General features: G+C 41.0%; 1 non-coding gene across 1 annotated transcript; it reads left to right on the top strand.

The window, feature by feature from the left end:
* The first annotated feature begins 10,169 nt into the window (after positions 1-10,169).
* LOC138876603 (small nucleolar RNA R71) lies at positions 10,170-10,276 on the top strand. Its single transcript, XR_011401948.1, has one exon. It is a non-coding gene; the product is annotated as a small nucleolar RNA R71 (small nucleolar RNA).
* The last annotated feature ends 432 nt before the right edge of the window (positions 10,277-10,708 follow it).

A 10,708-nucleotide genomic window follows, 5' to 3' on the forward strand; every position in this document is an offset into this window, starting at 1 on the left:
TTTCGGCACAGTTTATACACAGTTCAAATAATATCAAAGCGGTAAAAGCAGCATTTAGCATATTAGGCCCAAACATGTAACAAAAATCAGATAAAGCCAAATATAACAATTTATCTAAGCTCGAATTCTGAACCCTGAACCAGAGATTCTGGGTTCGGTCCCCAGCAGAGTCGCCAGAGCTGTCACACCTCCTTTTCACCTGCGCCGCTGCAAAGGGGCACAGAGGGGAGATTTTCCAATTAAAGGACAATCGAAAACGGGATTTATTATTTAATTCAGAGTCGCCACTTGGGAGATTTATGGTGTCCCAAGTCACCGGTTGAATCCCGAATCGAGGAAAAAATTGACTCTGTATTACAGTCCGCGAACCAGAAATCTAAGTAAGAAATTCTGTTAACCCGGGAGAAGGTGTTAGGCATTCCCGAGTTCCGTGGTTCTAGCACGGTCGCTCAACTGTCATATTCGGCTTATTTATCTGATTCTAATACATGTTGAATCCTACGTGCAAATTTTAATTTTTAACCGCTTTTATTATTATCATTATTACTTTAACAGAGAATTGCAACGTTGTGAAAATGTATCTCGAACCCGGTCACATCAATGTACCCGTGGTTATCGACATATTTCGACTCTGTTGAGATTTGGATTTGAGTCACATAAATGTGCACCCGAGTTTAAGAAAGTAAATTATTAAAGGCGCATCTAAAACGACTAGCGCGGGGTTATTTTGGGAAATGGCCGTGAAATTCGCTAAACGGCCTGTCCCGAAATCTAAGTATTTTAATATATACAATTACCGTGGACCCCGCAATCTAGGTGCTTTGGCGAGGCTCATCTCATTCATTAATTAAAGGGCAAACCTAAAGTAATCTATGGTGTTCTACTTAGTTCGTTTCTACAGTAAAAGGAGGAGTCTTGGTTAATTATATGGTTTAAGAGCTATTATAATTGGGTCATGAACACCGCCCGTTTAAAATCAGAACCTAAGTACGCAGACGGGCATGGCTATTCACCGACCTGGGCCCAGGTCCAAACGAATGTAATGTTAAAAACAGGACCTGGGCCATCTTATTCAAGCATGGAGGCCCAATCCGCCTAAATACGGGCTATCGATCTCTTTTCGACAAAACACATCACCCTTCCTATTTTAAACGAACTAAACACTTAATGAAACTTTACTTAAGTTATTCTATGCATATTCAACAATTTGCCACGCAGAAATGTGAAGTGATTATCTAATTAAGTATATTACTACAGGTTTCAGAAGAGCAAAAGTTAGAAAGAAGTAATTTAGATGTTTATGCCTAATCCTAAACTCAAGCCATTGATGTTACAATCAGATTGTTGTATTAATTAAATAGCTTATTAGGCCAGATTCTAACGGACATGCATTCGAAGTACACTACCTTATAGTCAAGCTAAAACAAACTAAATATTATTGACTACAGCTATACATTCGAAATAGACAAGAGCAGATACATGATATAAAGTTCATTTGAAAGTTCATAGATTAAACCATTACCAGAACTGTCCAGTTATGCATCCCGCAGGCATTTACATGATATTAGCGAGTGAGATATCCTAATATACCAATCAATAGAAAGCTAGATTAAACTTTAAAGCTTCAGATCTTCATGTATATCCATGCTTGTGTTTTCAGCTTACAAATGATCAGGGTTACAGCTGTGTACCTGGAAATGGCAATATAATGAGAAAAGAATGAGGCCAGCAATAGCAATAACTCGAAAAGCGACAGCAGTAATCAATGCCCAGTAATATAGAACAACGAGCAGACCCAAGTGATAAACCAGAAATCCAGAAGTGTTTAAAACCAAACAAGATTACCAGGACTGGCTCAAAACCAGCCTGAATAAGCCCAAAATCACTAGAAGGTCAACCAAGAAACCTCTGAAACTTTCCCAACCAGAAATCAAGCTAGAACTATACAACTCATCAACTGGAATTCTAATTTGAACTTAGGAACACTAATGCAACAGTAGGTTTCTCAATCATTGTCAAGGTCAGTGTGTGTCTCTCAAGCTCTCTCCCTTTTCAGATTACTTTCTATTCTAAAGTTTGCCTCAAAGAAAACCAGACCAGACTAAAGAAGAGCCCCCTTTCAGATTTTTCCGCCCCCAGAAACCAACCTCAACTATGTCCGAAAATCCCCCCTACATTCTGTCCTAAGTGACTCTATTTATAACCAAACACTGACCCTGCCCCTCAACTTTCAAAAGCACTTTGGGAAGAATTTTTCCACTAATTCTGCCCATCATCTCCTTTTAATTCCACGAGTATATGTTTTGTTCCCCACTACACTTGTCTTTTCTTTATTTAAACCCAAATAAGTATGGGCACCTATTTCTTAATCCATTTTCTTTAAACCTTTCCCCCACCATTGTGTCTTGTTCCCCATAAGCCCTAAACAATTGTATTATTTCAATGGTATTTTAGTGCCCTACTATCAGCCCGCTTAAACTAACCAATTTCTGAACTTTTCAATCCCTAAACTACCCCCCTTAAACCCTGTGTATTACTGTCATGCCCTAAACTTCAATTGATCTGTTTTCTAAGTTACAAACCTAACAACTGATTTTTAACTGATCACTAAAGTACTACAGCTATAACCAATTCACAATCAAATTCAAACAATGATTCAATCAGAATTGAAGCAGTACGAATCACATTGTTATCAGGTTATTTAATCAGAATCGAAGCATGTAAAACTAATCGACGACACTTATTCAATTGACTACACGAATTACAACACATACAATCAATAACAAATAAGAATTGAACACGCACCTAGGTGATTCGAATCGTATTGATAGAAAACAAGGATTCATAACAAGACTTAACTAATCGACGACACTTATTCAAATCGATTATATAGTTTTATCACATTCATGAACCATGACCAGAAAAAGTTCGACCAAATAAAGGGTCATTGAAGACGGACAGAATCAATCGACAAAAGAAAGGAAAAGTCAATAGAACTAAACTAAACAAATAAATATATATAAACATATACAAAATGGAACCAACAGGACAAGAAAAATACCTCAAATATTCGGACCCTAGACGATCCTGACTTGGATTCTGATTCAGACCTTTTTGAGGTCGAACGGACCTTAACCGAGTGTTCTCGACTGAAAACACTTCGACTAAGGTCAGTTAAACACCCAAATTCCCTTAAACTTGGACAGAAACCAGTTTTGATTTTCTAGGGTTCTTACGTTTCGATTTGGGGTTTGAGTGTTTCTAGCCAGATTCGACTCAAACCAAAGGTAATTCGTGCATGAGAGAGGTCATGGGGTGCCAGGGTATGAATTTGGGCTTGGTTGGGGTAGGTTCGAGTTCTGCTCGAATATTTGATTGAAGATTCAAGGAGCTGGAGGTTGATTCGAGGCAAACAGAGTGGGGATTCAGGTTGAGGGTGGTTAGGAGGTTCAGGGGTGTAAGTTTCGTAGTCACCGGCGTCGTTGCCGCCGACTTTCAGGCGATGGGGTACGAGGGCGGCTAGGGTTTGGTGGAGGGTCGTTTGGTCTCTGGTTCTTGGAGACGAAGGGGTGGAAATGAGGCGGGTGAGAGGGGTTTGGGTGTTTTGATACATTGAAATCAGGTGATTAATCTGGGTCGTTGGATGATGGGAACCAACGGTCCAGATTAAGTCACTTAAGCCAAACGGGGTCGTTTAGGCTTAGTTGGGGCGGGTGTGGTTCGGGGTAAGCGGGTCGGGCTGGAGACGGGTTGTGGGAGGGGAATCCTGGACTGTTAGATTGGATGATTGAACGGTCGAGATTGACTAGCGATGAGACGACGTCGTTTGGTATGGTCTCTTGGACCGAGTAAAAAGGGTATTTGGACTGGGCTGCAAAGGGGTTATTTTGGTTTGGGCCTGGTCTATTCAAAACTGGCCCAGTCCGACTTTCTCTTTATTTCTTCCTTTTCTTCTATTTTCTTTTTAATTCCTAATTACCAACTAAAAATCCTAATTATAAAATTGACAATTAGCTAAAATATTAACTCTTAATAATAGCTATCACATGAAATTAAACATCAAATAAAGATAAAATCACACAATTTGGACATTAAACGCAAAGTACATATTTTTTGGTGATTTTTCCATTTTTGTAAAACAAACCTATTTAATTAATTCCTAATTGTAATATTAAACCCTAAATGCACAGGCAACACATATTTTTGTATTTTTCTTAACTAAAGTAAAAAATAAACATGCACAGACAAAAAACACAAATAAATCACACACAACACAAAACCAGTTTATTTTGAATTTTTGTGGGAGTAGCTCTTGTAGGGAAAAAATCACGTGCTCACAGGCGTAAGCTCGGAATCGAATTCCGAGGTCCTAAGCCCGAGAAATGAATTTTTGAAAGAAATTGTTTTACTGAAAATATAAGAGTTTTTGGAAATTTGATTATATTTGAAATTTATGGTATCGGGCCCGTATTTTTGTTCCGGAGCCCGGTACAGGTTTAATATGATGTTTGAGTTGTGTCTGTAAAATTTGATAAGGAACTGAGGTTGTTTGATGTGATTCGGACCTGTATTTGTGAAATTTGAAACTTTGAAAGTTTGAGATTTTTCTTAGATTTCTATGCTAAATTCGTTGTTTAAGATGTTATTTTGGCGATTTGATCGCACGGATAAGTTCATATGATATTTTTAGGATAGTATACATGTTTAATTTGGGTGAGTTTCAGGATGTTTTTAAACTTGGAAATGTTGCAGGTTTTCAGCTTCTAGTGCACAGAGATTTTGTTCTTCGCGTTCGCGTGGCTTCACTCGTGAACGCGGAAGGCAATATTCCTCAGGTGCAAAATTGTTAATTGCAAACGCGGAGCTTAGGACGCGAACGCAAGGCTGTAGGGGGGAGTACCCTTCGCAAACGCGTCCAGGCCTCGCGAACAGGGGGCGTTAGTGGCCTAGGGGAGGATTTTAAATTTACTCTACGCGAAGTGGCCACCTGACCGCGAATGCAAAGGCTCTAAGAGCTGAAGCTCCGCGAACGCGATCCTTTGAGCATGAACGCGATGGTCAGCTGGGCCAAACCCATCGCGAACGTGACAGGCCCATTGCGAACGCGATGAAGGCCTACCCAGTTATTTTAAAACAGTAGCAAAACGGGATTTCTTCAGAACTTCATAACTTTTTCACTCAAAAGGCCTGCCCAGTTATTTTAAAACAGTAGCAAAACGGGATTTCTTCAGAACTTCATAACTTTTTCACTCAAACTCAAACTTGGGTGATTTTTGAAGGGGGATTTCACCATAAAATCATAGGTATGTATTATTAGACTTGTTTTCTTCAATTTCCATTAATACCCATTAGATTTCTAGGCTTAAATCATATTCTTAAGGGTAGAAAATTGGGGATTTGGGTAGAGTTAGGGCTTTTTGAATAATTGGAATTTAGACCTCGTTTTGGGGTCAGATTCTGAAACTAATTACATATTCGGGCTCGTGGGTGAATGGGTGATCAGGTTTTGGTCTGAACCACATGTTTTGACCAAGCGGGCAAGGGGTCAAAACATGATAGAAAACCTATCATTAGGCATGAATTCTTTAGCATTTATTGATGTTATTAAATCAATTTGGACTAGATACGAGTTATTTGGAGGTGAATTCTAAAGGAAAAGCGGTGTTTGAGGCTTGAGATGGTCGTGGAAATTTGAGGTAAGTGTTTGGTCTAACCTTAGCTTGAGGGATTAGGAGTTGTGTCCTATTTGCTATGTGTTATTTGTTGAGTACGATGTATAGGCATGGTGACAAGTATCTATACGTTGGTGTCAAGCATGCCCGTGAGTCTTATATTATGATTATTATGACTCCTTTTTGTATTGTTCATGCCTTATGTGATGATTTCTATTGTTGAGCAAAGCTTGTGGAAGTAAAATTGGTAATTGAACCTTATGGAGCATTAGCTCAAGTTGTGAAGTAAATGTAAAAAAGAGAAGAGGATTATTATACTGTCTCCTTTGTCGGGATGTTGTTACTTTTAATACTATCTCCCTTGTCGGGATGTTGGTGTTTTGATATTGTTACCTTGCCGAGATTTGATTGTTGTACTATTGTTCCCTTGCCAGGATTTTATTTTGATTTCATTTATTTTTTTGCCTTTATTTCTTGTGATTGTTGTTTGGATGAGGAAGAGTGTTAAAGCATGAAAGGTGATGTCGTGCATTGTTTTGGTGAGAGAGTGTTAAAGCACAAAGGGTGATGTCGTATATGATTTTGTGAGGAAGAGTGTAAAAGCAAGAAGGGTGATGTCGCTCCGCACGATGTACAATTCCATGTCGATTATATTAATTTTATGGTGAGGATGAGAGCAAAAGCATGAAGGGTGATGTCGTGCAGATTATATTGATTCTTATGGTGAGGATGAGAGTAAAAGCACGAAGGGTGATGTCGTGCACTTGTTTGATTTCTGATTCTTATTGATAATTGGGTTATGGTGATTCTTAAATTTACCTGTTGTTCTTCTGTTTTTATTTGATGTTTCCCCGCAGCATGTTTCCCCCTCCCATCCTCAATTGTACATTCCTGGTTTTATTTTCTGCTGTATATGATTTAACTGCATCGGTTTATTTGGTAGTCTGGTCCTAGCCTTGTCACTACTTCACCGAGGTTAGGCCAGGCACTTACCAGCACATGTGGTCGATTGTGCTGATACTACACTCTACACTGTGTGCAAATCCTGGTGCAGCAACTTTTGGAACTTAGCTTTGGGGTTGCTGCCTTCAGTCCATTCGGAGATCTGAGGTAGTCCTGCCGGCGTCCGCACGCCTTGGCGTCTCTTTCTATCCTTTGTTCTGTTTCTTTTATGTATTTCAGAGACAATGTTGTAAGAACTCTTTCGGACCTTTATTTTTAGTATTCCTAGACAGTCTGTAGAGTTGTGACACTAGTTTTGGTAGTTTATGTATGGATTGGTATTGGCATCTTTATTTATATATTACGTCTCAGTCTTTCGCTTTTAATTTTCGCTGTTTGTACAATGTTGGCTCTTAATTGTTAAAGGATTAAAAATGGGAAAAAGGTAAATAGTTCAAATGGTTGGCTTGCCTAGCTTTCACTAGTAGGTGTCATCACGACTCCTGAGGATGAGAAATCCGGGTCGTGACAAGTTGGTATCAGAGCTCTAGGTTACTTAGGTCTCACAATTCACGGACAAGCTTAGTAGAATCTGAGGGATCGGCACGAAGACATCTGTATTTATTCCCCAGAGGCTACAGAGTTAGGAAAACTTCACATCTATTCTTTTCTGTCGTACGGTTTGGTTTCTCGATGCTAATTGAATTTCTACTTTGTTCTTTCGCAGATGGAGAGAACACGCGCTTCCTCATCCACTGATCAGTAGCCTAAGCCCCCAGTAGTAGCTCCCACGAGAGGCATAGGGCGAGGTCGTGCTAGAGGTCGAGGTAGGGGCAGAGCCCAGAGCAGCAGCACCAGCGGTAGAGCCTCAGGTTGAGTTTGATGATGAGGTTCCAGCCCCGACAGTTCTGGTGGGCCCAGCTCAGGTCCCAGAAGGATGCCCTGGTCTGTTTAGTAAGCCTTATGGAGAGTGTCACCCGGGATGGCTTGCTTCCTGTAGCACCAGTCGTCTCTTAGGCTGGAGGAGGAGCCCAGACTCTTGCTACCCGCACTCCAGAGCAGATGGATCCCCAGTTTTAGACTCCAGAAGCTTAGCCAGTTGGAGCAGTTCAGTCAGGTGTGGTAGCTCAGACCGGTGATGAAGCAGTTATGTCTGCTGATGCCTTATGGAGATTGGACAGGTTTACCAAGCTCTTCACTATCACTTTCAGCGGTGCATCTTCTAAGGATCCCCAGGACTATTTAGACAGTTGTCATGAGGTTCTCAGGAACATGGGGATAGTAGAGACTAATGGGGTCGACTTTGCTACTTTTCGCTTGTCTGGTTCCGCCAAGACTTGGTGGAGAGATTAGTGTTTGTTAGACCAGTCGGGTCACCAACTTTGACTTGGGAGCAGTTTTCTCAGCTATTTCTGGAGAAGTTTCTCCCTATCACTCAGAGAGAGATCTATCGGGGCAGTTTGAGCGTCTACAGTAGGGTTCTATGAGTGTTACTTAGTACGAGACCAGGTTTATTGATTTGGCCCATCATGCTCTTATTATACTTCCCATCGAGAGAGAGAGAGAGAGAGAGAGAGAGAAAGGAGGTTCATTGAGGGGCTCATCCTACCTATTCGACATCAGATGGATAAGGAGACGGGGAGTGAGATTTCTTTTCAAGAAGTGGCCAATATGGCTAGGAGAGTTGAGATAGTTCTATCATATGGAGGTAGTCAGGGGTCTGGCAAGAGGCCTTGTCATTCAGGCAGATTTAGCGGCACCTTGTCTGGAGGTAGGGATTCGTATGGTAGAGGCCATCCTCCTAGGCCTTTTCAGTTAGCACTTCAGGTTTCTCATAGTGCTTCAGGTGGATGTGGTTCTCATATACAGTATTCTGATCAGCAGTCCTATAGTGCACCACCAGCTCCTATCAGTGCACCGCCGCTCCAGAGTTTTCGAGGTGGTCATTTAGGTCATCAGGGTTAGCAGTCTCAACAGCCGAGGGCTTGTTATACTTGTGGCGATATGGGGCATATTGCTAGATTTTGCCCTCGAGCATCGAGCAGTTCTCAGCATCAGGGTTCTCGTGCCATGGTTCAGGCACCGAGTGTTCCACAGCCCACTCATCCAACTAGAGGTATAGGTAGAGGTTCTAGAGGTGGAGGTAGAGGTGTTAGAGGTGGAGGTCAGGCCGCTAGAGGTGGAGTCCAGCCAGCAGCAGGCTGTCCTAGAGATGTAGTTTAGGGTGGTGAGGCCCAGCCCAGGTGTTATGCTCTTCCAGCCGGGCCCAAGGCTGAGGCTTTTGATACAATTATCACAGGTATTGTTTTGGTTTGTAGTAGAGATGCTTCAGTTCTATTTGATCCAAGATCTACATACTCCTATGTGTCATCTTATTTTGCACCATATCTGGTCATGCCTAGTGATTCTTTGAGTGCTCTTGTATATGTGTCTACACCGGTGGGTGATTCTATTGTGGTAGATCGTGTCCATCGTTCATGTATAGTTGTGATTAGGGGTCTTGATACTCGTGTAGATTTGTTACTTTTGAACATGGTTGATTTTGATATCATATTGGGGATGGACTAGTTATCACCTTACCACGCTATCTTGGACTGTTATGCCAAGACTGTGACCTTAGCCTTGCCGGGATTACCTCGTTTAGAGTGAAGAGGGACTCATGTTCATTCTACCCGTAGTGTTATCTCATATATGAAGGCTCGACGTATGGTAGAGAAGGAGTGTTTGACTTATTTGACATACGTCCGTGATTCTAGTACCGAGGTTCCTTCTATTGATTCTATGCCTGTTGTTCGAGAGTTTCTCGAGGTATTTCCTTCAGACCTATCGGGTATGCCACTCGACAGGTATATTGACTTCTGTATTGATTTGGCTCCGGGCACTCAGCCCATTTCTATTTTGTTGTATCGTATGGCCCCGCCTGAGTTGAAAGAGTTAAAGGAGCAGTTGCAAGACTTTATTGATAAAGGATTCATTAGGCCTAGTGTCTCACCTTGGGGTGCACCGGTGTTGTTTGTTAAGAAGAAGGACGGATCGATAAGGATGTGCATAGATTACCGGCAGTTGAACAAGGTTACAATCAAGAATAAGTATCCGTTGCCGAGGATTGATGATTTGTTTGACCAGCTTCAGGGTGCTAAGGTATTTTCAAAGATTGCCTTGAGATCTGGCTACCAGCAGTTGAGGATTAGGGCATCCGATGTCCCTAAGACAGCTTTCCGCACTTGGTACAGGCATTATGAGTTCTTGGTGATGTCATTTGGGTTGACAAATGCCCCAGCAGCTTTTATGGATTTTGATGAATCTAAAATATTTGCTTATTATATATTATTAATATTCTACTTTAAATAATATACTTAAATTTATAGTTAGTATTTTGCCTCTTTCTAACTATTTTTGCAGAAAAAAAAGATTAAACATAACAGAAGGAAAAGACAAAATACTCGATGAAAGTCTGCTATGGCAAGCACAAGAATTGAGATGACCTTTTGTACAAGTACATGATGCGTTAGTGTATTTAAAGCATCAACCTGATTTGCCGTAGTAGGTTCAGGAATGTCATGGTGTGGGCATTTTGTTAACATTGCTTTTAATCTTTCCCAAGCTTGATATACTGACTCAATGTTAGTCTGCAAGAAATTAGAGATGTCTTGTCTTAACTTTATGGTTTTAGCAGGGGAAAATATTTGTTTAAAAATTTCTAAGTCATTTGATCCCATGTGGTGATGGAACCTTGTGGCAAACTTCACAACCAAGTCTTGGCATCTCCTTTTAAAGAGAAAGGAAATAGCCTTAACTTGATAGCTTCAGGAGGTACTCTATTATACTTAGCTATTTCAACAAGTTTCAAAAAGTCAATTAAATGACTGTGTGGATCTTCACTTGTGTCTCCAGTGAAGATGCAAGACTGTTGAATTGTTTGATTCAGGCCAGTCCTGATTTCAAAATTGTTGGCTGCCACTGGAGGTTTCCTGACACTAGATTCACAGTCGAAGCGGTCAGGTCTAGCATAATCCCTTAGGATTCTGTTTGCTGGCCTTGGTGCTACTTCATCAAACTGATCCTTCACATGGACTGGTGGTTGAATGTCTTCT

This window comes from Nicotiana sylvestris, chromosome 8, assembly GCF_000393655.2.
Source record: "Nicotiana sylvestris chromosome 8, ASM39365v2, whole genome shotgun sequence".
In the NCBI taxonomy this organism is placed as follows: Eukaryota; Viridiplantae; Streptophyta; class Magnoliopsida; order Solanales; family Solanaceae; genus Nicotiana; species Nicotiana sylvestris.